The sequence below is a fragment of the Schistocerca cancellata genome, chromosome 12, assembly GCF_023864275.1.
Source record: "Schistocerca cancellata isolate TAMUIC-IGC-003103 chromosome 12, iqSchCanc2.1, whole genome shotgun sequence".
Lineage (NCBI taxonomy): Eukaryota > Metazoa > Arthropoda > Insecta > Orthoptera > Acrididae > Schistocerca > Schistocerca cancellata.
The window spans coordinates 63,292,831-63,298,830 of record NC_064637.1 but is presented as its reverse complement, the minus strand read 5'-3'; positions in this window follow the sequence as shown (position 1 = coordinate 63,298,830).

Below are 6,000 nucleotides of genomic sequence, written 5' to 3'. Positions count from 1 at the left end.
TGGCTTGCGGAGTATGGATGTAGATGTCGATAGCTTTTTACTAAGGAAAATCGCCAAAAAGCCGTATACGGCCGTTTGGCGATTTTACTTGGTAACTATTTAACCGGTTGCTGTCCCATACCCACAATGGATCAGCTGAGATTGGAAGACGATCGCAGTTGCTCCGGTCTTTGATAGCTGCGTGGCACGCCAGGATGACGTCACGTGCGCACCGAGTCTTGCGAAGACACCAGACCTGCGACACGCGTCTGCTGCGAACGCAAGGCAGCCAGGGGGTGGCGGGCACACCCTCTGCTCTGAATGGACGCTCTGATCGATACCGGCCGTAGCACGCGCACGCACAGAGAGAGACAGAGAGGGACGCCCCCAGTTGTAGCGCAGCCGACGTAACCTTGCGCAACCGATTCCTTTCCCAGTAGTTCAGTCAACGAAGGAAAACTGGCGAAAATATCCGTGTAGCTGCAGATCTTTGTGCAGTGGTAGTGCGGCAGCGTCATGAACGACGTCCTAAATACCCACCCTCTTGAGGGTGTGTGTGTGTGGGGGGGGCACATTCAAAAGTAACAAGACGAGACAGATTGCGAAATGTGTATGTGAGGGAAAGACTAAAGGAGGAACCAGTACAGGACAGGATAGAAAAATCAAGACTGCAGTGGTATGGACACATGAAGAGAATGGATGAGGGAAGAATTCCAAAGAGGATGTTTGATCTGCAACTGGAGGGGAAGAGGCCCAGAGGAAGACCAAGGGATAGATGGGTGAAGGGAGTGAAGGAATGTGTGATGAGAAGAGGAGAGAACTGGACGAAGGTGGAAGAGGGGGAATGGTGGAAAGACTGAACACGATGGAGAGGCTTGTGTTCCCGACAGACCCAGCCAGTGGCTGGAAACTGTCCAAGATGATGTTGATGTTAAATAGCTGGTAAACCACTGCTTCGAGCGAAATACGAGGATCGTTCAACAAGTAATGCCCACCCCCTTTTATTTTTAACCCATTAGTGTATATAGACAAACGTCGTTGTTGGTGCTCCTTATCTGATGTTGACATAAGACCAAAATATCTTAGGATTTTCTGCCAAGTCAGTACATAGAATTTTACTTTCGAATTCATTGAACACCTCTCGCATAGCCCTCCTCACACTACATTTCGCTTCGCGTAATTTTTGTTTGTCTGCAAGGCTTTGGCTATGTTTATGTCTGCTGTGAAGTTCCCTTTGCTTTCGTTAGCGTTAGACGTGGGGAGATATCATGATGTGGACACAATACTGAATTCCGTAACTGCTGGTTTTCGTATCGTAACTTGCCTATTTTAAGGCAATTATAAATTGATTACTTGTAAAAGCATGTCATCTTGGTTGTTGTTGTTGTTGTTGTCGTCGTCTTCAGTCCAGAGATGCAGCTCTCCACGCTACTCTATCCTATGCAAGCCACTTCCTCTCCGAGTAACTATTGCAACCTACATCCTCCTGAATCTGTTTAGTGTATTCATGCCTCTGTCTTCCTCTACGATTTTTACCCTTCACGCTGCCCTCCAATACTAAATTGGGGGTCCCTTGATGCCTCAGAACGTGTCTAACAACCGATCGATTCTTCTAGTCAAGTTGTGCTACAAATTCCTCCTCTCCCCACTTCTGTTCAGTGCCTCCTCATTAACTACCTGATCTACCCACCTACTCTTCAGCATTCTTCTGTGGTACCACATTTCGAAAGCTTCTATTCTCTTCTTGCCTAAACTATTTATCCTCCATGTTTCACTTCCATACATGGCTACACTCCACTTTCAGAAAAAGACTTTCTGGCACTTAAATCTATACTCGAAGTTAACAAATTTCTTTTCTTCAGAAACGGTTTTCCTTCCCTAGTCAGTCTGCATTTTATGTCCTCCCTACTTCAACATTCATCAGTTATTTTGTTTCCCAAATAGCAAAACTCATCTACTACTCTAAGTGTCTCATTTCCTAATCTAATTCCCTCACCATCACCTCATTTAATTCCACTACATTCCAGGATGGTTTCTTTGAAAGGGCACGGCCGAATTCCTTCCCCGTTCTTCCCTCACCCGAGCTTGCTCTCCGTCTCTAATGACCTCGTTGTCGACGGGACGTTAAATACTAATCTTCTCCTCCACTACATTGCATTTTCCTCATTTTGCTTTTGTTGATGTTCATCTTATATCCTCCTTTCAAGAGACTGTCCATTCCATTCAACTGCTCTTCCAGGTCCTTGTCGTCGACAAACCTCAAAATTTTTATTTCTTCCCTATGGATCTTAATTTCTACTCCAAATTTTTCTCTTGTTTCCTTTACTGCTTGCTCAATATACAGATTGAATAACATAGGGGAGAGGCTACAACTCTGTCTCACTCCCTTCCCAACCACTGCTTCCCTTTTGTGGTGTCACCGCCAGACACCACACTTGCTAGTTGGTAGCTTTAAATCGGCCGCGGTCCATTAGTACATGTCGGACCCGCGTGTCGCCACTGCCAGTAATTGCAGACCGAGCGCCACCACACGGCAGGTCTAGAGAGACGTACGAGCACTCGGCCCCAGTTGTACGACGACATTGCTAGCGACTACACTGACGAAGCCTTTCTCTCATTTGCCGAGAGATAGTTAGAATAGCCTTCAGCTAAGTCCATGGCTACGACCTAGCAAGGCGCCATTAACCATTTCTATAGAGAGTCTCACTTGTATCATCAAGAACGCTGTATAAAAATGATGGATTAAAAGTTAAGTATCACAGCAGCCACGTACTTTTCTTTATAGCATTCATTACGTATCCTGTTCCAGACTTCACGCCAGTCGGCGTGAGTTGACGCGTGCCCTTTCGGTTTCCTCGCTTTGTGTCTAGACTGTCTTGTCTAGACACAACACCTTTCATGCCCCTCGACTCTTGTAACTGCCACCTGGTTTCAGTACAAATTGTAAATAGCCTTTCGCTCCCTGTATTTGACCCCTGCCACCTTCAGTATTTGAAAGAGAGTATTCCAGTCATCTTGGTACGATTTGCTGTAATCGAAAGTCAGGTAATGGCGTATTGGCGGTTAAAACGTTCATGAGGTCAAAGTTCCTTGTACATCAGAAGGCCAAAGCTTCCGTTAAGTTTATCGTCGTACCGCGACTATAAGCGTGCAGTAAGTAACACGTTCGCGTCTTGCCATGTCCGAATTTTCTTTTTTCGCCTTCTGCGACTTGCTTATTAATTTAGTGGAAGTATTATCTCTATTAGGCAACGGCCTTGCCGCGGTGGATACACTGGTTCCCGAGAGATCACCGAAGTTAAGCGCTGTCGGGCGTGGCCGGCGCTTGGATGGATGACCATCCAGGCCGCCATGCGCTGCTGCCATTTTTCGGGGTGCACTCAGCCTCGTGATGTCAACTGAGGAGCTACTCGACCGAATAGTAGCGGCTCCGGTCAAAGAAAACCATCATAACGACCGGGAGAGCGGTGTGCTGACCACACGCCCCTCCTATCCGCATCCTCACATGAGGATGACACGGCGATCAGGTGGTCCCGATGGGCCACTTGTGGCCTGAAGACGGAGTGCTATTATCTCTAATACTCGGTGTTACATACGTAAAAGAGTGCTATCTCTCTCTTTCAGGAGTGAGTTGTCTTTGTCAACAATTTACAAATTAAGCATGGAACTTGCATATACGAAAAAACTTCAACACTGTATGAGAAGATGGATGGCTGCTTACCGTAAAGACATTGTGTGTACAGTGTCATTTGTTTCTGTAAGTGTTGCCAAATTTCTCAAGTTTGCTTTCCACTGTTTTTCCTGTAACTACACTCCTGGAAATTGAAATAAGAACACCGTGAATTCATTGTCCCAGGAAGGGGAAACTTTATTGACACATTCCTGGGGTCAGATACATCACATGATCACACTGACAGAACCACAGGCACATAGACACAGGCAACAGAGCATGCACAATGTCGGCACTAGTACAGTGTATATCCACCTTTCGCAGCAATGCAGGCTGCTATTCTCCCATGGAGACGATCGTAGAGATGCTGGATGTAGTCCTGTGGAACGGCTTGCCACGCCATTTCCACCTGGCGCCTCAGTTGGACCAGCGTTCGTGCTGGACGTGCAGACCGCGTGAGACGACGCTTCATCCAGTCCCAAACATGCTCAATGGGGGACAGATCCGGAGATCTTGCTGGCCAGGGTAGTTGACTTACACCTTCTAGAGCACGTTGGGTGGCACGGGATACATGCGGACGTGCATTGTCCTGTTGGAACAGCAAGTTCCCTTGCCGATCTAGGAATGGTAGAACGATGGGTTCGATGACGGTTTGGATGTACCGTGCACTATTCAGTGTCCCCTCGACGATCACCAGTGGTGTACGGCCAGTGTAGGAGATCGCTCCCCACACCATGATGCCGGGTGTTGGCCCTGTGTGCCTCGGTCGTATGCAGTCCTGATTGTGGCGCTCACCTGCACGGCGCCAAACACGCATACGACCATCATTGGCACCAAGGCAGAAGCGACTCTCATCGCTGAAGACGACACGTCTCCATTCGTCCCTCCATTCACGCCTGTCGCGACACCACTGGAGGCGGGCTGCACGATGTTGGGGCGTGAGCGGAAGACGGCCTAACGGTGTGCGGGACCGTAGCCCAGCTTCATGGAGACGGTTGCGAATGGTCCTCGCCGATACCCCAGGAGCAACAGTGTCCCTAATTTGCTGGGAAGTGGCGGTGCGGTCCCCTACGGCACTGCGTAGGATCCTACGGTCTTGGCGTGCATACGAGGTCCGGTCCCAGGTCGACGGGCACGTGCACCTTCCGCCGACCACTGGCGACAACATCGATGTACTGTGGAGACCTCACGCCCCACGTGTTGAGCAATTCGGCGGTACGTCCACCCGGCCTCCCGCATGCCCACTATACGCCCTCGCTCAAAGTCCGTCAACTGCACATACGGTTCACGTCCACGCTGTCGCGGCATGCTACCAGTGTTAAAGACTGCGATGGAGCTCCGTATGCCACGGCAAACTGGCTGACACTGACGGCGGCGGTGCACAAATGCTGCGCAGCTAGCGCCATTCGACGGCCAACACCGCGGTTCCTGGTGTGTCCGCTGTGCCGTGCGTGTGATCATTGCTTGTACACCCCTCTCGCAGTGTCCGGAGCAAGTATGGTGGGTCTGACACACCGGTGTCAATGTGTTCTTTTTTCCATTTCCAGGAGTGTATATGCGTGCTAGTGTAAGTTTTGTGTGTGTGTGCTTTTCTTTTCTTCTTTTTATTTGTTTATGTTGTTGGGACGAAAGTTAGATTTTGTGATCAGCCAATCAATGTAAACAGTGAGCAGTTTGTCATATTCACTTGGTCCTTTAGTGGTATTGTCCTTTCAGCTTTTGTTTTGTATAGGTCGTAATTTCCTGGTAGTGTTAATACATGTCGTTTTTATTAATTCTATTTTCATACCTCTCCTACTAATAGTAGGTTTATGATTATTTTCCCTTAAATGTTTTGCAAATGTTTGTGGTATGACTGTACTGGGCATTTGAAGTTTGAATGGTTTGGTTCGAGCCCCCAAGTGCTACGGCACGAAAATACACTACTGGCCATTAAAATTGCTACACCACGAAGATGGCGCGCTACAGACGCGAAATTTAACCGACAGGAAGAAGACGCTGTGATATGCAAATAATTAGCTTTTCAGAGCATTCACACAAGGTTGACGCCGGTGGCGACACCTACAACGTGCTGACATGAGGGAAGTTTCCAACCGATTTCTCATACACAAACAGCAGTTGACCGGCGTTCCTGGTGAAACGTTGTTGTGATGCCTCGTGTAAGGAGGAGAAATGCGTACCATCACGTTTCCGACTTTGATAAAGGTCGGATTGTAGCCTATCGCGACTGCGGTTTACCGTATCGCGACATTGCTGCTCGCGTTGGTCGAGATCCAATGACTGTTAGCAGAATATGGAAACGGTGGGTTCAGGAGGGTAATTCGGAACGCCGTGCTGGATCCCAACGGCCT